The sequence below is a fragment of the Micromys minutus genome (genome assembly GCF_963924665.1).
Source record: "Micromys minutus genome assembly, chromosome: 8".
In the NCBI taxonomy this organism is placed as follows: Eukaryota; Metazoa; Chordata; class Mammalia; order Rodentia; family Muridae; genus Micromys; species Micromys minutus.
In genome coordinates this window covers 7508583-7533445 of record NC_137977.1, presented here as the reverse complement: position 1 = coordinate 7533445, position 24863 = coordinate 7508583, and positions in this window count along the sequence as shown.

The following is a 24863-nucleotide window of genomic DNA, read 5'->3' as shown; positions in this document are numbered from 1 at the left end:
TGTTTTGCAAAATAAAGTCGTTTAAAAAAAAAAAAAAAAACCATGGTTGGGAAGCTCTGTACTGATAAAGGGTTTTTTAAATAACAGGCTTGGGAGTTGAAAGACCAAATAGGACCTAGTAGCACAGACCTTCTGTCTGAAGCTACTGGATGGCCAGAAGAGGGAGACTGAAAGATCAGTGTCAGCCTTGGCTACAGGTGAATTTAGAACTACTTAATGAGAACTTTCTATACTGTTTTGATTTAAATGCATTAAAGACAATTTCAGAAGGGAAAATGTGAACTCTATGAATAAACAGGAGACTAGAGGCAAAAAAAAAGTCACAAAGTTGAAGCTTAAAGACAGTTTTTATAGACATTCTGGATATGGTTGCATTACTTATTAAATGATGTATCATACATTCAGAGATTTAACAATAAAGACTCTATTACTATTTATCAGAATGTAGTATGAGAACAGCATACAAACTCAACATTATTTAGAAACATAAAGAAATGTAGATTTACAGACCACAGGGAAGTATTGCTTCTAACAATGTGATGGAGAACAACATGTAAACTTTTAATTAACTGTCTATATTCTAAGCAGCAATAATAATTGGGGAATAATGATGCTATCATATAAATATTTTGTTTATTGTTTCATGTTCTATAGTAATGTATTTCTCACGGACCCAACTTTCATGATTATTTACACATACAAAATCATGTCTTACTGACATGTGTGAACTTATTCCACTCAATAAAGTATAATAAGTCACAACAACCAAAGTAAAGAATTCACATAAAATATAAAAAAGATAATATAAAATAAACTACAATTGAATGGAATGACTTAGTGATTTGCAAGACACCTCTTGTTATTTTCTTCATATTAAATATTTTACATTAATTCAAAGTTCAGTCTTGATCATTTATCATTGAATGAACTACATTTAATATCAATGATCTAACTTTTGTATTTTATTCAAACAATAGAATTTTTATGACTATCCATTTTTGTGTTGAGAAGTTCTTACTTATAACTAATTTTGTTAAGAAAATTAAAGATCTGACAGCAAAGCATTAGACTAATTGTAAATTGTGTTGCTATGAATTAATTACAACATTTTAAAATAATTTTTTGCTGTTCTGTGACACTTTGAATCCATAAGGTAAAAGAAAATCGGTGGGTCAGAAAACTTTTTGTTTGTTTGTTTGTTTCCTTATGTTCTTGAGCTACTTTAGTTCTGGGCTTATCATAGTTGTCCTAAAACAAGGGATGGCTATGGTGCTATAATTGCCACAAAAACGGCACTGCAAATAATGTGTGTGTGTGTTTGTGTCTGTGTACCTGTACGTGTGATGACTGATGAAAAGCAATGGTATATTGGTGAATTCACATCACAAGCTTTATAGTTAATATTTGGCTTAAAAATACCTCAAGGACATACTATTATATAGATATTTAAATAATTGGTAAGGCTTTTCAAATCAAATTTCATGCTGGAGACTAACATTTCCAGCAATGCAATTAAAAAAAATTAAGTACTGCCATAACCAAAAATAGTTATTTCAAATTAACCAATTATTTTTGTGTTTTATACATTGTAGTATATCAAATGAAACTTTGATTTTTATACTAGTCAATATGTAAATTTAAAACTTTTTTAGTAGAATACTTTTAGATTAAATTACATAGTGGAAAGCTAATATTTGAGGAGCACAAAGATTCTCAGGTGCATTAACCTACCAAGTCACTTTACTTAATTTTAGTTATACACTTAAATTTAACTCCAAATCTAAAGATTCAAAACAATCGTTGTTAAGACTAGCCAACATTCACTAAAAATAAATTTTTTTCTGCTTAACATTATAGATCCAAAATTTTATATAATAAGACAAAAGTTGTTTAAAAAAAAAAAGACAGGCAAAATATAAAGAACAAAATTTATATCTAAAGTCATCATGCATAAGTTTCTAATTGTGCCATAATTTGCATGGAAAAATTTCTATTCTATTACATTGGGTTGCTATATAACCTTATACATATACATATGAAAATTTTGTTCATGATGATATGTTATTAGAAATGCATATATTTTTACAGTTTAAGTAGCATTTTTCATATTTCAAGAAATTATACACCAATTTCTGCTCCATCAGTTGTATATGCCCATTGCCTCAAAACCACAGAAACTGTTTAGTTAAACTCTTCATCTACATTTTCCAATATGTTAGACTGAGAGAAATGCAGAAATATTAGATTCACCTTTAATTTTATGTTCTAGAATTTGAGAATATATTCAGGAATTTGTCTATAATTCTTTTATATTCATTTTTTACTTGTATTGGGTCTCAGATTTTGTCTCTTGTTCTTGGTGTTATCTAGTCTTAACTTATGTTTATATCAGTCTATTGACTTACTTTGTATATCATCGATTTGTAATGACTTGAAAATAGAATCCCAGTTTGCTATTCCTGTTCTTTATTTGCCACATTTGTTTGCTTGTTGGTTGAGATAGACTTAACAGTAGCAAGTTAACCTGGTTTCTCTCACTATGTAGTTCAGCCTTGGTCAGAACTCATGACTTAACTATGTCAAATGCTTGTATTATAGATTTGGTCCACTATGTCTTGCTATGGCAGGTTTCAGTATGAGAATTTCAATTAGTTTCTTATGTATTCATACGTACTAAATTATCTTTTGTTTCTATCCCTTGAAGCAAATTTTCCCCCCATATTCAAATATTGACCTCTATTTTTGAAAGTCACAGAATAAGGATCATTCACATCATGTTCATCTTTAATACATCTGGGATCTCTTTTGCTCTTATTTTAAGATAGAGACTAATTATATTTGCATCCTTTTACTTTCTGGTAATGGTCATAGAGTGTCAAAAAAAAAACCTTTCACTTATGTTCATGTACACTAAATATGTTTTATCAAAGACAAGCACTAAAACTAAAAAGAATCCCGAAGAAGTTACAAAAGAGACACATCTAAATAAACCAGAACTTGTGCCTCTTCAAAGCAAATTTACTGAAAAAAACTTAGGCATACTCAATAAAATAAGCAATCCGTGATATAGTATGAAGACATTTATATCCTATAAATGGGAATAGAATAATGGGAAGAGACAGTTTACTTTAATTTAAAGTTATAGGACAAGATTTTTGTTGGGTATTTATCTTTAAAATTATTCTGTGATTATAGTTGCTAAAATAGAATTATAATTCCTACATGGAAAGCTTCCATGATACTTCATGTAAGACAGATAGAGTGAAACATATATTAAAGACCGATTAGAAGCTTTAGACATCCACTGAAAAATTTTAATTATGCTATCATACCTGGTTGAAATCACATGGAATGAGTTCTTTATTTATGTCCACTTGCCTATTTAAATACTATCTGTAAATATATTCCTAATTCTTCCTTGCATGTATTATGCCTCTTCTTTCTGTGTGCATGCATGTGAGTGTGTGTGTATGTGTGTGTGTGTGTGTGTGTGTGTGTGTGTGTGTGTGTGTGTGTGTGTGTATGTGTTTGTGTGTGTTTGTGTGTATATGCTTGCTCATGAGGGAATGGATAAGCAAACATATAAGTAAAATGTTAGTGTAGACCAGAAATCACTGTTCAGTATTTTCTTACTTGTTTTTGACATTACCTTCTAGGACAAGATCTTTCACTGAGGCTAGAGTAGAGCAGTTCAGCTAGACTAGCTAACCTATAACCTCTGGGGATCTGTTTTCTTCCTCTCCTCTTTCACTGAGCTCTATAAGCATATTCTGATGTATCTGATTTTCTTACATGGGTCCTCTTATGTAGGTTATGAGAATTTGATATTGAGACCTAATGGCAGACACTTTAATGATGGAATCATCTCAACACACTTTATTATGCTTCTGTTTCATTGATACTTTTTAAATATTTTACCCCTTTATTGAAAATAAACTCATTCCTCCTCATACAGTACATTCTTATTATAGCTTTTCCTCTCTTTACTCCTCTTAATTTCTTCCCCTGTTCCCTAGATATCCTCCCTTTCTGTCTCTCATTAGAAAAAAAAAACACAAAAAACAAAAACAAAAACAAAAAACTGACTTTTAAGATATAAGAACCAAACATCAAGATAGTACTAAATAGAAGATTAGACAAAACTATTATCTCAAAATTGGACAAGGCAACTGAGCAGAACAAAAAGAATTACAAGACCAGGCACAATACCTACTTGACATCATAGCCAGGAGTTTCATAAAATACTAAGCTACAGATCCATGTTGACCCTGTTTTGGCTTCAGTATCTGTGAGCTCATATCTGCCTTTTTTAGCTGACTCAGAGGACCTTGTTCTTCTGGTTTCCTCCATTGCACCTGGCTCATGAATTTTTTTTTTTTTTTTTTTTTTTGCCTTCTCTTCCTGGGAATTTTTGAGCTCTGATGTGAGAGATTAGACAGAGACTTTCAACTATCACTCTCGGTGTAATTTCTGGCTATGGGACTACCTATTCACATCTTCCACTCTGATGATGAGTAGATAAGCCAACAATCTACAAATAATGCAAATTAGCATTAGGAGTCATTGATGGTGAGATGTCAAACTTGTGCAACCACAGTAGAAATCAATATTATGGTTCCTCAGAAGTAAGGAATTGATCTACCTCATAAGCCAGTTATACTACTCTTGGGCATAAACACAAAAGATGTTCTGTTATTCCAAAAGGACACTTACTATGTTACTTGTGGGCTTATTAATATTACCTAGAAACAGCAAACATCTTAGATGTCCATCAGTATAACAATGGATACAGAAAATGGGAGTAGCCAACCAATGTTTAATTAGATGTAAGGCTCACTCTACAAAATGGAGCTTATATTTGACAGTGCTTGGTTGAATAAGAATCAGAGACTAGATAGGCCAGAGACATAGCATTAAAAAAAAAAAAAAAAACCAGCAATGATAATAGACCCATTTCTATACAAGAGAATGGGACTAGTTTGTAGTGTATTTTTATTAACTGTCCAAAATTTCATTGGATAAGTCAATACATTACAATTTGAGATGACAGAGAAAATTATTTTGAAACTCACTCCAACTAAACTGGTAGGCAACTGTGAATCTTGATTCATAGAACAATTTGCTCTATGATTTAGAAACTGTTTACTGTCAACTTTACTGAAAGTCATTTCAAAAACCTGAAAACTGAGGCCATCTGCCACGGGGAACAGCAGAGATCCAGGGACTCAGGCATGGTGAGACTGTGCTGTGAGTAGCAATGGCTCAGAAAGGTCTGGGCCGAGCACAACAACACCCCATTGGTTGAGGGGAGAAGGAACTCTGCCATAGGGACTCGGTTTCCACCCAGAGGGCCCTTGCATTCAGAACAAACGTAGAGGCCATTTGCCACTGGGAACAGCAGAGATCCAGGGACACAGACCAGGTACACAGTAGAGACGGGAACCTGTCACTGACAACAAGATCATGTATAATCACAGACAACAAGATGGCAAGAGGAAAGCAAAGGAACCTACCCAAAGGAAACCAAGACAATCTGGCAACACCAGAACCCAGCTCTCCCATGACAGCAAACAGCAGAGCCAAACACTCCAGAAAAGGTAGACTCAGACCCAATATCATACCTCAAAATGATGATAGAGATCCTTAAACAAGAACAGGAGGAAAAGCATAAAGAAATAGAAGCTTTTAAAGAGGAGACAAGAAAAGCACTCAAAAAAATCAAAGAGCTAGAAGAAACCAGAACCTAAGAGATAAAGGAGTGGAAGAAGGAATTTAAAATGGAAATGGAAATAATAAAGAAAACACTAAAAGAGACACCCCTAGAGGTAGAAAACCTAAAAAACAAATCACTAATCACAGAAGCAAGCATCTCCAACAAACCACAAGAGATGGAAGAGAGAATCTTGGGAGCCGAAGACAACATTGAAAACATAGATAAAACAGTCAGAGAAGATGCAGAAGACAAAAAGCTCTTAATCCAAAATGTCCAGGAGATCCAGGACACAATGAGGATATCAAACTTTAGGATAATAGGAATGGAAGAGGGCAAAGAATATCAACTAAGAGGCACAGTAAATATCTTCAACAAAATCGTAGAAGAAAACTTATTTACTTTTAAGAATGAGATGACCATGAGCATAAAAGAAGCTTACAGAACTCCAAATACAGTGGACCAGAAAAGAAATTCTGCCTGATACATAATAGTCTAAATGCCAAGTGCCCAAAGCAAAGAAAGAATTCTAAAAACAGTAAGGGAAAAAGGTCATGTAACATATAAAGGCAGAGCAATCAGAATCACACCCGACTTCTCAACAGAGACTATGAAAGCTAGAAGAGCCTGGACAGATCTTATGTGGATCCTAAGAGAGCACAAGTTTCAGCCCAAGTTGTTAGACGCAGCAAAACTCTCAATCACCATAGATAGATAGAACAAGGTACTCCAAGACAAAGCTAAAATTACATAATATCTGACAACAAACCCAGCACTATAATGAATTATAGGTGGAAAACCCAAAACAATGAGGGGAACTACATCCTAATAAAAACAAGAAAATACCTTGGCAAGAAAACCAAAAGAAAAAGACACACAGGCACAATTCTACCTCCAAAAGATAAAATAGTAGGAAACAGCAACCACTGTTCTTTAATATCTGTTAACATAAATGGACTCAATTCCCCAATAAAAGATATAGGCTATCAGACTGGATACATATACAGAATCCAGCATTTTGCTGCATACAGGAAACTCATCTCAGAGACATCTCAGATACTATCTTAGAGTAAAATATTGAGAATAAACCTTCCAAGGAAACGACCCTAAGAAGCAAGCTGGAGTATCCATTCTAATATCAAATAAAGTAGATTATCAACTAAAAGTTATCAAAAAAGATAAGTAAGGAGACTATTTACTCATTACAAGGAAAATTCGTCAGGAGGAAATCTTAATCCTTAATATATATGCTCCAAGAACATAAACGATATTCATAAGAGAAACCCTACTAAGGTTCAAAAAATATATTGCACTCCACACAATAATAGTGGGAAACATCAACACCCCACTCTCATAAATGGACAGATTATGGAAACAGAAACAGAACAAGGACACAGTGAAACTAGCAGAATTTTTGAACCAATTGGAATTAATAGACATCTAAAGAACATTTCATCTAAAACAAAATAAGACACCTTCTTCTCAGCAGCTCATGTCACCTTCTCCAAAATTCACCATATAATTGGTCACAAAAAAGTCTTAACAGACATAAGCAGATTTAAATACTCCCATGTATCCTATCAGATCACCATGGTCTAAAGATAGTTTTTAATAACAAGGAAGACAAAAAGAAAAGCCCATATACACATGCTCTATTAAACGATAGCATGGTCAAAGAAGAAATAAAGAAAAAATTAAGGATTTTATAGAATATAATGAAAATGAAAACACAACAGTCCCAAACCTATGGGATGCAATGAAAGCAGTACGAAGAGGAAAACCCATAGCTCTGAATGCTTCCCAAAAGAAACTGGAGACAGCATACACTAGCAACTTGACAGCACAGTTCAAAGCTCCAGAACAAAAAGAAGCAGATACACGCAATTGGAGTAGACAGCAGAAATCATCAAATTCAGATCAGTAATTGACCAAATAGAAACAAAAAGAACCATTCAAAGAATCAACAAAACCACGAGATGGTTTTTTGCAAAAAATTACCAAGACTGATAAACCCTTAGCCAGACTAACTTGAGGGCAAAGACAGAGTATCCAAATTAATAAAAACAGAAATGAAAGTGGAGAAATAAAGACTGAAACTGAGGAAATTCAAGAAAACATCAGATCTTACTACAAAAGCCTATACTCAACAAAGGTGGAAAATCTGTAGCAAATGGATGAATTCCTAGACAGATACCAGATACTAAAGTTAAACCGGGACCAGGTAAACCATCTAAATAATCCCAAAACACTTAAAAAAATAAAAGCAGTCATCAAAAGCCTTCCAACCGAAATATGTGCAGGTCCAGATGGGTTCAGTGAATAATTGTATCAGATATTTATTGACTACCTATATACCAATACTCTCCAAACTATTTTACAAAATAGATGTCAGATGGAATACTATTTAACTCATTTATCGAGGCCACAATAACTCTTATCCCTAAGCCACACAAAGACCCTACAAGGAAAGAGAACTTCAGACCAATCTCACTTACGAAGATTGATGCAGAAATACTCATCAAAATCCTTGCAAACCAAATCCAAGAACACATCCAAACGATCATTCATGATGATCAAGTAGGCTTCATCCCTGGGATGCAGGGATGGATTAATATATGGAAAATTACAAACTGAAAGAAAAAAAACCACATGGTCATCTCAGTAGATGATGTAAAAACATTTGAAAAAATTCAACACCCCTTCATTTTTAAAGTGTTGTAAAGAACAGTTATGGTTTAGGCCCATACCTAAACATAATAAGAGCAATATGCAACAAACAAATAGCCAACATCCAACTCAACAGTGAGAAATTTAAAACAATCCCACTAAAATCAGGGACTAGACAAGGCTGCTGACTCTTCCCCGACCTATTTAACATAGTACTGGAATTCCTGGCTGGAGCTATAAGACAGCAAAAGGAAATCAAAAGATACAAATTGGAAAGAAAGAAGTATGAACCCCACTGTTTTCAGATTACATGATAGTGTATGTAAATGACCCCAAAAATTCCACCAAAGAACTACAGCTGATAAACAAGTTCAGCAAAGTATCTGGATATAAAATTAATTCAAACAAATCAGTAGCCTTTCTCTACTCAAAGGACAAATATACCGAGAAATAAATTAGGGAAAAGATACCCTTCACAATAGACACAAGCAATATGAAATACCTTGGTGTGACTCTAAATGAACAAGTGAAGGATCTGTATGACAAGAACTTCAAATCTCTAAAGAAGGAAATCGAGGAAGATCTCAGAAAGGTGAAAGATCTCTGATGTTCATAGATTGGAAGGATCAACATTGTAAAAATGGCCATCTTACCAAAAGCAATCTACAGATTCACTGCAATCCCAATCAAAATTCCAACTGAATTCTTCATATAGTTGGAAAGAGCAATGTACCATTTCATCTGCAATAACTGAAGACCTAGAATAGCAAAATCCATCCTCAACAACAAGAAAATATCTGCAGGAATTACCATCTTTGACCTCAAGCTATATTACAAGGCAATTGTGCTAAAAACTGCATGGTACTGGTACAGAAATAGGCATGTGGATCAATAGAATAGAATAGAATATCCAGAAATGAGCCGTCACATATACGGTCACTTAATTTTTGTCAAAGGAGCTGTAAACATTCAAAGGAAAAAAAAACAATGATGATGGTTTAACTGGTACTCAGCATGCAGAAGAATGAAAATAGACCTTTGATTATCTCCTTGTACAACGCTCAAGTGCAAGTGGATCAAAGATCTCCTCATTAAACCACATACACTGAAACTATGATAAGAGGAAGTAGGGAAAATCTTAGAAAAAATAGGCATAGGAGAAAATTTTCTGACCAGAACATCTATGGCTTCTGCTCTAAGGTCAAATAATGACACATGGGACTTAATGAGATTGCAAAGTTATTTTAAGGCTAAGGTCACTGTCAAGAAAACTAAATGGCAGCCAAGAGATTGGCAAAAGATTGTTACCAACCCCATATCTGATAGAGACCTAGTATCCAAGGTATACAAAGAACTCAAGAAATTAGACACCAGAGAATCAGACTACCTCATTAAAAAAATGTGGTACAAAGCTAAACAAAAAGTTCTCAGTTGAAGAATATCGAATGGCTAAGTAGCATCTAAGGAAGTGCTTGACATCCTTAGACATAAGGGAAATGCAAATCAAAACAACCCTAAGATTCCACCTACACACCAACCAGAATAACTAAGCTTAAAAATTTAGATGACAGCAGATGCTGAAGAGGATGGGTAGAAAGTGGAACACTTCTCCCCTGATGGTGGGGTTGTAAACTGGTACAACCATTCTGGAAATCAGTCTGGCAGTTCCTCAGAAATCTGGACATAGTACTACCTGATGACCTAGTTAAACCAGTTCTTGCCATTTACCCCAGAGACACTCCAACATACAACAAAGACACATGCACCACAATGTTCATAGCAGCCCTAGTTATAATAACCAAAAGCTGGAAAGAACCCAGATGTCCTTCAGTAGATGAATGGATACAAAAATTGTAGTATATTTACACAATGTAGTACTACTCAGCTATCAGAAACAATGACATTATGAAATTCTTAAGAAAATGGATGCATCTAGAGAATATCATCCTGAGTGAGTTAGCCCAATCACAAAAGAACAAACATAATATGTAGTCACTGATAATTGGACACTAACCCCAGAAAGCTCTAAACACCCCAGAAACAACTCACAAACTATCTGAATTTCAAGAAAAACAAAGGCCAAAAAAAAAAAAAAAAAAAAGAAAATTAAAAAAACGTTATGCTTTTTCTTTACAGAGCAAAAAAACTTTCACTATTTCCAGGTTACATCTTGTTTTACATGTACTTTATGATCATTGTAACTAGTAATATTTTAATGCTTTCTATCAAACCTTTAAAAATATCGAGTACTGTCAAAAATTTATTCATATATTGTTCTGCAAAAATGCTTTTAAAATCTTTACTTATCCTTGTTTTTTAAAATAAAGTTGTTCAAATAAAACAGAAACAAAAACAAAAACAAAAATCTGAAAGCTGAGTTTTTCCAGTTAATAAATAATTAGAAAATAGAGTCTAATGTTGATGAAGTACTAATTACACTGAGGGTTCTGCTGAGAATTAGTAATGCTTTTTAAGTGCTTAATATCACACAGCAGATAAAGATATTTTAACATGTTTGTTAAAAAAAATAAAATATCACTTATAAGTGCTACATTTTCAGTAACCAGTAGGAATTATCTTATGGCTATGCTACCATTCTATGATTAAACTTCGTACTTTCATTGACCAATAAAACCAGCTTTTAGTCCAAGCCAAGAGGCAGTAAAATTTCCTCCCTATTTGCCCTAATTCTGTTTAGTACTATAAAGAGTTATTGACTCAAAAATTTATGGTAATATATATTTTAAAAATAAAAATATATAGACTCATCAAAATACAAATCCTAGCAACCCTTTCATGATGATGAAGCTCAAATTTCAATGGATAGGAGATGGGGAAACTGGAACAAGGAGTGCTGTTCATGGAATACTAATGTGGGGTACCCAGGATGAGCTTTCCTTTTTTAAAGGGTGAACTGGTGAATATCATAGTGTGGATGGAATATTATAGACACAACCAGAAAACAATAAACATGGTTTGAGCATGATTTACTAAACACCCATTATAAAAAAAATAAAAGATTAAACTATGATTAAAAGAGAAAAAAATTGAGTGTTCTAAAGTTCTATATTCATTACAAATGTATAAAAACTATTGATTATGTTTTTATATATTCTATATATATAGTTAAATATAGTGAACAAATATAGTTCGTGGCTATGGGTCACTCAGTGGAGGACTCCATGCTGAGCATGATGAAGCCTTGGGATCCATTCTCAGTATTCTCTCAAAATGTGCATTTTAAATATCCATCATGAAATACGGCTGTAAGATATACACATATTTTATATCTTAGTATTTCTCTGTCTGCTAAATTTCTCCTTTACTAACAATGTAAAAGAGGCAGAAAGAATGGAAACATAAACAATATATGTTTAATATGCTTATCGAAATTATCAGCACATGGACCTCGGGACAACACTGGTTTCTAGGATCAACTGTGTGATGAACAGGCATATTTTTCTGTAATGAAAACATAAACATTTTATAAGTGTTTATTATAAAATAAACATTTTTATCTTAATCATGTTGACACCAGCACCTGCATCCTTTTGAGGATTGCATGAGATTGTGTTAGAGATTCTAAGGAAAGTCACCTTTTGGAGTAGAAACTCACAAAAGACCAAAATGCCCTCCTGCATTGTTTGAAGAGTGCTTACAGGTCCAGCTCACAGCCAACCTTGCAAAGTGAAACTGGGAATTTTCACAAAACCTAGCAGACAAAAGCGTTCTTTGTTGTTTTGCTGTGATTTGAGCTAATGAAGAGAGCATAGGTATACATAGTATACTGCTAGTGTAACAAAAATTTTCAGAGAAAAATTATTAGGGAAGATAATTAGGAAGAGCTGGAGGTCAGTGATAGTCTTTCATCCTGGATGGGTAAGCATCATAAGTTCCAACTAAACTTGGAGAAAGCTCTGAGGTCATTTAACAGAATTGTTGGTATAGTGGATTTGGACTACACTGTTTATAATGTGGTAAGGACTAGACAAAGCATAGCTATAGGACTATAGCCAAGTGCAAGCACTGAAAGAATCACGTCGATGTGCATAGCTCTCTACTAAGTGCTTAGCTTTTTGCTTCATTTACAGATGGCTGAGGTCAGCTACGAACCTGAACATTATGACAATTCTCTCATTTTTTAGATTAAGATAATGTGATTTGCAGTTTTGAATTCTAAACTGGGTTAAACTTTGTTATCTTGGAAAATGTAATATTTCTTTAATAGCCCTATGTATATATGTAATAATTCTCATAGTTTCTGATTTTTCTGGATGTAGCCACTATTATTCACAATATTAGCACCCCCAAATAAACTTGTAGGTAAAAAGAAGAATGTAGAAGCTAGGCCAATAGAATGTAAGATACTAATAATACACCCTAGGTGTTAAAAATCTAACAATATTTCTACTAACAACATTGTGAAGTATCTATTTCTGGACAATTTTCACACTATTTTGAATCAATATAATTACCTAAGTCACTGTTCAATGCTGTAATAGCCTGATACAGTTTTTTATACCTAAAGAGAATCAATTTTGAGGTAAATTGGTGGAAAAGCCAATATAAGACATGAGTGCAATATATAACTCAAAATTAATTTTATTTTCCCCAAATATGTAAATGGTTTTCACTGCAAGTCATAATAAATGACACCATTAAATAAAAACAATTTTATTTCTTTCTTATAGATATTATACCTATAAAATACATTTGGGAATACAAGGCTTATACCCCACCCTATAATTGCTATTATGCTCTGTTTTTAGTTGATTAAACAATATAGTTAAGGGCCATATAAAAAGGGTGTTTTTGAAATATTTCAATTAAAAATACTAAAAGTAGTTAAGGTTTAACAGTTCAGAAATGCTTTTTATACTTTGATGGTTTTCAAAATGTAAAAAAAAATTATAAATTATGACATTTAATGTTATTTGTCTTTTGGTGAGACATATATGCTCCTTACAGTTCCCCTTTGGTGAATTTAATGAAGAAATTGAAGATCTCTACCTTCAGGTGAGGTACACTTTTTTGCTAGGCAGCCACTGGCAGAAACTGCCTATTTCATCTATAGACTAATACTGTTTAGAAAGAGACCCATTATGTAGAATAGTTGACTGATCATCTTTGCTGAGCCAAAATTATCAGCCCTTCAAGATTTTTGCATTTTAAAGTCTGTCAGTGATCCTGAGCCAGAAGGCAGGAGACTTATTATCACATGTTCCTAACAGGGGACTGCTAAAGGAGATTTGCCTCTACAGCCTCTCTCAGCCAAAAACATATTATGCTTTGTTTTTAGATATTTGGCCACTCTTATATTTGTGATAGAGTTGAAGACAAATTAGTTTTATAGCCTACCCAAGCTAATTAACTTTGAGAAATAATAGTCATTTAGACTATAGTCAAGTGCCAATAGTTACACAACTCACATTGAAGTGAAAGGTTTTGTATTTTAAAGTAAACAGAAAGGGTGATATATTGGTTGATGTTAAGATGTTACCTGATGGACAGTAGAGAGGAAGGTAAGAAAAAGGCTAGAAAACGGAAGAGAAAGAGAGGAGTGAGAGCCCCAGAGGAGGAGAGATGGAAGCAAATGTGTATGTTTCTCTTAGAGCATCTCTAGCTTGATGAGGCTATTATTATTATTTCTAAAGGTTTCTATGGGTCTTTTTTTATTTCATATAGCAGTGCAGTTTGTATCTTTATTAATTGGTTTTGTTTATTGTGTAGGGGGTTTGTGGATTGAGAGGCTAATATATAAACCTGCTTGATAAGTTACCTCTGTGTGGAATCATGTTTGTGCCACGCAGTGGAGGAAAGAAACATGCCAGGGTGGTTATATCCATCTGGGACAAAAACAACAGGGGTGTTGAAGTAAAAAGCACCAGAATTCACACAGGCAGTGTAAGGCCGCCAAGTTATAGATGCCCATAGTGCCAGAAGGCACCGAATGGGAGCTGACAAAGTGCAGGAAAAAAAGGTTAAGATGCCTTTTTAATATTTACCGCAACAAATATTTCAATAATGAAAACATGGAATGAAGCTAAAATTTTGTCATAAGGTTAAAAAAAAGCAAATTACAGGTGAATCAAACTCTGAAAACATACTGAACATACAACCAAAAAAATTTTCACCAGTGTGATTGCCAAACATGAGCTGAGCTTGGTCAATAACAAGGGACAAGCCAAAGTATGCAGGGTAAGCCAATGTATTAACCAAAAATATCAAAAAATTATAGGCAACTTAAAGAATACTGAGAACTGTAGAGATAGATTTTCTTCCACAGAGAAAAAATACTAAATGGTTATCCAGTAACAAATGGTCAGACCTGGAAACATTCATACAAGTAACATTATATTAACTGAGGGCATAGTATTTATTTATTTATTTAAGAAATATACATATACATCATATATACATACATATACACATATACATATAGAAGTTATACACACACACACACGCACACAAATTCATGGAGTCTATATATATTTGTGTGTGTGTGTGTGTGTGTGTGTGTGTTCAGATAATAAAGTTAAAGAAAATAGAGGCCGTTAATTTGAAAGAGAGCCTAGGAGAGTTTGGAGGAAGAAAGAGGAGTGGGAAATGCTGTTAGTATAGTATAATCTCAAAAAATAAAAGAAATAATTATAACTTTGTGATGACAGCAACTGGGCATATTGTATTACTGTTACATTAATAAGCTAGTAGTTGGTAGGAAGAAGTGCTGCAAAGGCTATGACTAGAAAGAGATTGAGGTACCTTCAGTTTAAACACTGTTTTGAATATAAAGAAAACCTTATATCATTGAAAATCAATATGCCAGTGGCTCAACACTAACTATGCATCTTTGAACTATTATGGCATATTTAGAAAATTGCCTTGGTTTCAATTTCTGTTTTAAAATATCCTGCCAAAAGGAATTTATAGGACAAAAGGTTTATATACTTCCCAGTTGATGATATTGCATAGAATTTTAAGAAGAGAAATCCTTAAATATGAATTTCTGATGTTCTGATCCTTTTTGCCATGGCTGACAAATACTTGATTTTTTTTTCTCTTCTACCTAGAACTCCCAGCTGAAAGCAGTTACATAGAAAAAGACAGAAATAATTGAGTGGGTGTAAACGACTCTTTTTCTAACTTTTTAAAAATTGGAACAGTCACTTATCTAGTCCAAGTATGTTTATATACTTTGCAATTTATGTTGAAATTTGTTCAAAGTATATTCCAAAATGACTGCTTTCTTGTCACATCTGGATGGATGAAGAAGTAACTCTGCTTTAATTTAAAGTTTAATGATTGCTTATTACTTTTTTATTTTGTAATTTTTTTATGGACTGTATTTGAAGACCACGGGGTACTTGTCTATACTTCACCTAATCCTCCATGTAAAAATTACACTCAAAGATAATGACCTTCTATTGGTATTCACTGGATAGGAATGGGTAAGAGTAACTTTTTCTAAATATGGAGTTCAGTGGGACACTATGAGGAAAGACGTTGTTGGACTGGCTACAATTTATACACACCTGGTGTATGTGCTCTTAAGCTTAAAATGGAGAGACCCAAAAGTCCATTCATTGCACCTCCATGACTTCTGACTAGTCTTTAAATTTTCTTTATCTAAATGCAGCAAAAATGTAGATGCTAAGGAAAATTAATGATCTGCAAAGTTTTTGAAAATCACCCACACCTGGGTCTCATCAAAATTCAGATTTAGCTATTTTGAAACAGATTCTGGTCATTAATATTTATACAAAGGCAATCAGGGAATTAAGTGTGATGCCAGAGCAGAGAATTCTTATGCCAAGTCAGGTATTTTTCCATGTAAGAGTTGAATATATTTTTTGATAGCTAACTATGTAAAAAGATAGTGTATGAGAAATAATACACAAGTAGGTAAAGGTATTATGGTTGTGAATTATGAAAATAATTTTGTTTTCAAATTATTTATAAAGTATGTGGAGTTTATTACTGGGAAATATTTTGGGGTGTGTTTTGTTGATTCTAAAGCTAAATATCTTCTCCTTTAGGGTAGGCAGAGAGATTTTATTTTTAAATCATTTTATTAGTTTTTTTATTAGTTTTATAAAATTTCCATGCAATTTATTATTATCATAGTTATCCTCCTGTAACTTTTGCAACATCTATTCTCTTGACACTAATTACAAAGAATGTGTTCTTCTCTTCCAAAGAAATACCTTCCCATCAAGTCTAATTTGTTCTGTCTGTTCTTTAATTGGTGGCATTCAACTGAAGCATGGCCAACCTACTAGGGCCCATACCTTTTAAAAGACAAGTAGGTAGCAAATCCAAAACAAACTTAAATTTTGAATTTTTTTTTTTTTTTGGTTTATGCTTTTGTTGTTTTATGGGTTTTTTTTGTGTATGAGAATGCTTGTGTCTACATTCCATGTGATTATTGTACTTTTTATGTTTTTTTAAAAGTATTTGTTCTATTCTATTTTTGTTTATTTGTTTTTAGGTCATCATATTGATTTTTTTAGATGCTTGTTTGTTTTTTAATGGGTAAAGAGAGGGTGGGAAAAGGGACGGAAAGAGAGAAAGGTTGGGACTTTGAATGGTTGATAGAGTGGGAGAGGTGTAGGTGAGCAAAAACTGTAATCAGAATATATTTTTTCAAAAATATTGCTTTTTTTCTTTTTTTAAAGACAAGCTGCTTCTCCTCCAGCACGTATCAAAGGTTGTGAGCTCTTCATCTAGAAGTGTGACATATACTCCTGTCTCTAAGCTCTATTTAGACTATATTTTTAGATTCATTTGCATTTTGCATAGTTTTGCTTCTATACTTATAAAAGTCCTTTTGAGTCCTAGTAATTTGTCAGAGAGGCATATATGCATTTAATTTGATAGGGTAATATTCTACCTATCCTTGAGCATAGCAGATCTTTCTATCTTCTCATATTGTTCTCAGTTTTTTCTTCAGCAACTTGAAGGTCTTGTCATATATATTTTTCACTTGTTTGGTTAGAGTTACAGCAAGATATCATTGGAACATGGAACCTGAAGAGATTAACTCTTAGAGCCAGACAGGAACCTCAGTGGATCAAAAGGATTACAAAGCCACCTACAGAATTTTGACCTAAAATTTATCTTGTCTTCAAGAAATGCAGGGACAGAAAATAGAGCAGATAGTGAGGGAATGGACAACCAGTAAACAGCCCAATTTAAGACTCATCCCATGGGCAAGCACTAATCCATAACACTATTAATGATACTGTTATGCTTGCAGACAATACTCTAGCTTGACTGTCCTCTGAGAGGCTCCACTGAGCAAGTGATTCATATAGATGTGGACACCCATAGTCAAACAATGGATGGGTCTTGAGGACTCTTATGTAATTATTGGAGAAAGGATTGAAGGCCGGGGAGGACATAGGACCTCCACAGGAATACAAAGATGGTCAACTCACCTGGACCACTGGAACTCTCAGAGACTGAACAACCAACCAAAGTACATATATAGAAAGGCCTCCCACCCTTGCACATATGTAGCTGATGCACAACTTTCTCTTTGTGTGGGTTATGAGCAACTGGAGTGAAAATTATTCCAAAAGCTGTTGCCTGTCTGGAATACATCCTTACGGCCTACCTTGTCTGACCTCAGTGAGAGAGGATGTTCCTAGCTGTGCAGAGACTTGATTTGCCTGGGTGGAGGGATACCTAGTGGATCCTGTACCCCAGGAGAAGAGGAAGGGTGGGACCAGAGATTAGGGGTGGGGAGAGATGGGAAGTGACTGGGGTATAAAGTGAATAAAATAAAGAACAAAACTGAATTAGCTCCAATATCCTCATGAGAGGAACATGGTATGGAATGAGAGAAGTTGTAAAACCATTCCAATTTTTGAATCAAAATAGAGACATTATAAAAGCAAAGATGTATATATGTGTTTGTAAAAGTATGCACATATATGTAAACCTAACACCTGTATATAAGAACTGTCCATTGTTAAAAGAAGTGTGATCACTTCCCAGTCTCCAATGTCACCATAAGGAAATTAGAGTTTGTGATATATTTTTAGATGTCAAATAAAATAAAAATACAAGCATTGTATTCATACACGATCATAGTTATGACTACTTGCAGAAGATCTACACACACACACACACACACACACACACACACACACACACACACACAAATAAGTCATTGTCACAAGATAAAAATAAGAGACTAATTGATAAGTAGGAAGAATTGGGAGAAGACATAGCGTCAGTCAGGAGGGAGGAATACTAAGAATAGATAATGAGAGAAACATGATTCCAATACATAATATGTAACTATGAAATATTTTTATTAAAGTAAATGTATAGAAATAAATCTATGGCAGTATGTCAGAATATTCATTCAGATCAACTTCCACTATGCAAATATGTGTTTTTAACAATGAAAGAAACATTAACAGCAATCAAAACTCAAGGGAAGGAATAAGAAGCCATGTGAGAAAACCTGACATAAATTAGTACACTAAATACATGAATTAGCTAATTAATAACCAAGAAGCACAAGCCCTTTCCTATAATAAGAGAAATTAATTACAGAAAATGACAGGAGGCAACTATTGTTTTGTGATACCATATTTAGTTGACTTGACAGAATCATTAGAAAATGCTAAATGTATCACATGAAAATATGAATACTAAATCCAAATTTATTTTCAGTGTATAAAATGAAAATCATCCACATTATGATGGAGAAAATTGGTATTTTCCATATTCACTGGTGACAAAGTTGCCAATACAAATATGAGATACACACCTGCACTATGTACCTACTAGTGAGATACTCTGAGAAAAATCACAACACTCTTTCCATGTTCCTTTCCAAATGTCATTCCTTGAATGTAACCATGAGCCATTGTCAGACAACACCACCCATGAGTAACCAAATAATTAAAGGCAAAGACTATGAGCATAATTAGAGGTCAAAGAAATGTGACAATTAATTCTTAAGTATGATTTTCATTTGGATTCTGAAAAGAAGAAAATACACAGAGAAGGTGACTGGATTACCAGAAAAACTCCAGTAATGACTATTTGTTAAGTAACAACTTGCACACATGTAAGTTCCAGAAATTTCAATTGTATGTATATTAATTAAAGATCCGTTTATAAGGACGTACACATAGTCTAGTTATTCAGTTATTTTATTATGTAGCAAAACTGGTAGTTGCATATAGATGCAGTAAAATCTAGTGTCACTAAGTCTTAATAAGTGAATATGGATGAAAAGCAGAAGACAGCTTCTGATCATGACATTTACAACTCAAGTTTACCCCCAAGTAAGCAGCAGTAGTATGAGCACATTGCCCTAACGCCAAGAGAACTGATCAGCAGACATGTCTGCAGAGATGGTCTAACAGGATGTCAGACACTTTGTCAATGCTTCCATCTACAACTACTCTCTTCAGGGTTTGTGCGTTCAAGTACTGGATCATTGGTCAGTAACTCAGGATATTGCTGTAATGAGCTAATGATAATGAGATAATCTTTGGGTCATTTGAACACTTATATGCTATGGAACAGTTATGATATTTAGTTTTCATTTACAACAGTCTGAAGTAAAATGTTTCCACAAGTTAGGCATGAGAGAGCAAATGCATGTATATATAGACCTATATTGTGCATATATGCTTATACACATGTATGTATATACATATGAATATACAAACATGTAAACATTATATATATAATACATATACAGATAAGTATATGTGTACAAACATAATTACACTGTGTTATCTTTTCAAATGTAATTTAATTCGTAATGGGTAACACTCTCATGAAAGAAACACACTTAATATTTGTAAAAACTTAAGAAGAAATTGCTCAGGGTATATTAAGTGCTCAGGTTATATTAAAGAAGGATGCTGATTTAGTTTCAGAATCTTTGAAAATGGCAGGAAGTTGTCAGGAAGATTTCCAGAGAGAAATCTAGGAAAGATATTCAAACTAAATAGTCAACCCTGTGTAACTGTGAGTAACACTATATCACTTGTACTGAATCTAAGAATTTGTAAGTAAAAACATAAAAAACTGAGGAAGAGCCATTGTGGATTAGAGGGAGTTGTTTATGTTGGTTATGAAAAACTTGTATGATTCATTTGAATGGGTGCATTTGAGCCACGTAACTGGTTCCTCTGACTAGACTCTGTAAAGAACAAAGCAGGGCATACTCATTTATATACTTCTAGTTTAGAAACTCATCCCGGAGATCAGAGCTTTCTGAATGCAGTTCAGATGCTTTGAGATGCAATGTTCCTGAACCCTACCCTCCTGCATGCCTTTCCCCTGTGCCCTGATTTCTTTATTACTGAAATGACTTCTCCATCATTTCACCCATAGTGGTTTATCCAAATGACAAATTCTCTCTGTTACTATGCCTAAAACAGCTCCACAACTTAAGTTCATTTCTGTTTGTTTGCCTGTTTGTGTGTTTATTTGTTTGTTTCTATACAAAATCATTCCATGTAGCCTAGGCTGGATTAGAATTTACTTTGAAGCTAGTATGGCTTTGAACATGTGGAAATATGTCTCAGCCCTCCAAGTGCTGGAGTACTGGCATCTGCACCATGCTCTTATTTTGATGTTTCTATTTGTTAAACATTCAGCTAGATATTCTCATCAAGTGATGTTTAGTTCACTTGTGTTTTTACCCCTGAAAATAATTTTTTTATTAATTCCCAATTTTATATGTTTATTTTTAAGTATTTCGGTTTCAACCCTTACAAATCATACTCTATTTTTATGTATTTGTTTCGGACATTGCTGGGAAATCTAATGGTATATTATTTCCCAAGGAACAAATGAGACAATTGATTTTTAAGGGAAATATTTAGTACAGAGTTTACAGCCAATTCGTCTTTTTGAAGCTGTTAAACCAGAGGAGCCTTTCCTCATGAAGATTACATCAGATGCATTTCTGTTATAGTGAGAGGGAGAAACAGAATATGCTAGTGAACTGGCTTAGTTCCAGCAACATACCACTAACTGTTGCTTCAAATTCATTTTCCTCCAACTGGGAGGATCATGTGTGGTGTCTTGGAGGAGGGCCAATACAGACACCACGGCCATTGGATACTATTTTTCTTTCTAGTTACAACTTACCATGTTTTATCCCCTAAATAACATCCTTGTGAAAAATATTTTTAATCTGCAAAGTGAAGTAAATGAATATTATCTATTTTAAAGGCTTAAAAATAGATAAATGAAAGATGAAAGTATTAACACAAAAACCACAGAGCACAGATGATACTATGAATCCTTACAAATAAATCCTTTCAATATTCCAATTGCCTTATGAGAGGCTGAACACTGAATTGACAGAATCAATTCTTCTCCACATTGTTGTAAAATGTGTAAATATCTGATCCTGCACGACCGCAGAAAACAATCTCTATGTGAAACAAGTCAGGAAATCCTAAATGGGGAAACCAATACAATATGCTAAATAAAAAAATGCAAAATCACAAACATTAACATTTACAGAGAAACATGCTGCATACCAATTTTTAATATCTATATCATTTACAAGTGCAAATTGAATCTGATTTGTTTGTTTTTGTCTTCATAAGTTCAAAGATAATTTCTCAAATAAAAGCATCAGAGAACCACGTCTGTGACAAGGACTCTGATAACAAAAAGATCATACATACTTCTTGTTAAACAAATGTAAAAATCAGATAGACAATTCTAGTGAATGTTTATCAAAGCAGAATTAATTCTTCATGGCAAAATCTATGGGTCCTACCTAGCCCAGTGAATTTACCTGACACATTCTTTATTTCTGCTGCTTTCTCCAATCAGCTCTATGAAATAATGTCTTTTATATTATGATATAGTAATGGTCACTTAAAGCTTAAAATTACTTTATTTGTGAGGTTTTTATTAGAGTCATAACAAGAAGTATAAAGCAGGAACACAAACAAAATGAAAAATCTTATGACTGCTTGGTCAATTTCCAGATATTAGGTGGGGAGATGATTAGTTTACTGAACTGCAACCTTGCAAGAGCGAGGGCCTATGTTCAAGTTCCCAGAACCTATGAAAACCAGGTGCAGCACCATGGGCCTGACAAAGGCCGATGGATGATACTTACTGGCCAGACAATCTAGCTAATGTAGCCAATATAGCCAATTTAGTCAAATAAACAAGCTTCAGTTTTAGTAAGAGTTTTTGTTTCAAAAAGTAAAGATTTAAAACAGTGCAGGAAAGACACAGTGGAAAGTAAGCTACGGCTTCTACACATTCTGAAACATTCTCATACACCCATGTGCACATTTCCATGTACATACATACACAAACTGATGGCCATGTTTACAAATTAGCACACTCATCCTTAGATGTACAAAAAGGCACAGTATAGAATTTATTTGCCATCATCTAGTATTTTCCAAACACATAAAAGATCCTAAAATATTGTTTTGACTACATATATTTCAATAGCTAAGATCAATAGTGCCATGATAACTCATCCTGAAAAGAATGTGGAAACAAGGGGGTGGGAGCTTGTATTATATTGATGTAGATCTCCCAAATTGTTTGTACAAGAGTGTGCACATCCACATGGAAGACACTGAAGGACCCTGATCTCAGTTGATTCTGACTGGTAAATAAAGTTGCTGGCAACCAATGACTGAGCAGGACAGATAGAGGTGGAACTTTTAGAATTCTCAGGCAAGGGTCCAAGGGAGAAGGAAGGAGAAGATGTGCCATGCAGTCAAAAGGAGCAGAAATACACCACCCCTGATAAAGTGCAGGACAGAGATCATAGCCCCCAGGTAGGATCCAGGGAATAGTAGCCCAAAAGGGTTGCCCCTGAACGGGTCCAGGTCAAAAAAGATGAAATATAATATTTAGTAAGTAATTACTTGGGAATATCAGAGGGAGGCCGATTAGCCATATGGAGGTTAGGATGTAGCCTAGCATTCCTTGGCATATCAAAATATGAAGTTGTGTGTCTGTTTGTGTGTGTGTGTGTGTGTGTGTGTGTGTGTGTGGAGAGAGAGAGAGGGAGAGAGAGAGAGAGAGAGAGAGAGAGAGAGAGAGAGAGAGAGAGAGAGAGAGAGAGAGAGAGAGAGAGAGAGGAATGTGCTGCTGCTAGGATCTATTTGTGTAATTTAATTGGATGTTGCTACAAGAGAGAAACACTTATCCATTGCTGGTGAGAATACAAACTTCTATAGCCACTATGGAAATCAATATGGTAGTTCCTCAGAAAGTTGGAAATTGATCTATTGCAAGATCTAGAAACACCACTCTTGGGTTATACCCAAAGGAATATCCAATGGAGATACCATTACAATAACACTTTCTGAAGCATGTTTATTGCTGCTTTAATCATAAGAGCCAGAAATTGGAGCAACCTGGATATCCCTCAGCAGAAGAATGAATAAAGTTGATGTGGTACATTTACACAATTAAATTTAGTCAGCTGTTAAAATATGAAATTGTAAAATTTTTGGGACCAGAAAAATAAATAGTTCTATATGAGGTAACCCAGACATAAGGAGATACAAATGGTATAAGTTTATATTTAAGTATATATTAACTGTTAATAATATTCAATCTGCAATATATAGACCCAGAGAATTTAGAAACAGAAGTGTCTAGAGAGGACACATGGGTCTCCCTGGTATCAACAAATATAATAAATTTCATGAATGGTCTGGAATTAGTGAGGAAGAGAATAGGAGGATGAAGTAAGCAGGGAGAAGTTGAAGGCATCTAAACTAGAGAGAGAGAATTCTGGGAGAGATGGATAAAACTGAGGATCATTTGAGGTATGGTATGGAAATGTAGGGCAGTGGAAAATTCCTCAAATATATGACATATTCGTCAAGGGTATTTCTGGGAATTCTTAGACAAACCAGACTAAGACAATTGGTTTTCTCCCCCCATTCTAACAGCTGGGCCCTATTACTGAAGATAATACCTACACATCTCATTGAACATAGAGAAGTCAATCTGCTATCTACATAGAAACTTTCATTTCTATGTTTTAGGGTCTTTGATGATCAAAGATCCTCTGCAAGTTACCAAGAGAGAAACAAACACCAACCCAGACACAAGCCATTTGACCTACATCCTATCTTACATGCAAACTATGTTAGGACAATGGTGAAAAAGTGTGTGGGAGCAACCAGCCAATGTCAGATTTGACTGAAGGACCATTTCATGAGATGAAACCCACACCTAATACTGCTTTGGTGACCAAGAACTAGAGACTAGATAGCCTGGAGGTCTAGAGTATAACCAAACTCTACTGGTCAAAATAAAATACTTCTAATGCCATTCTGCTCTACTCATATATCAGTGCCTTTTATAGCCATAATCAAAGATGCAGCAGATTGGAACACATGCAGAAACCCACAGCCAGAGATTACACTAAGAGAATATAAGTAAGATGTTTGTATCAAATCCCTCCCTCTGGAGCTCAGGGAATCCTGCCAAAGCGGAAGTA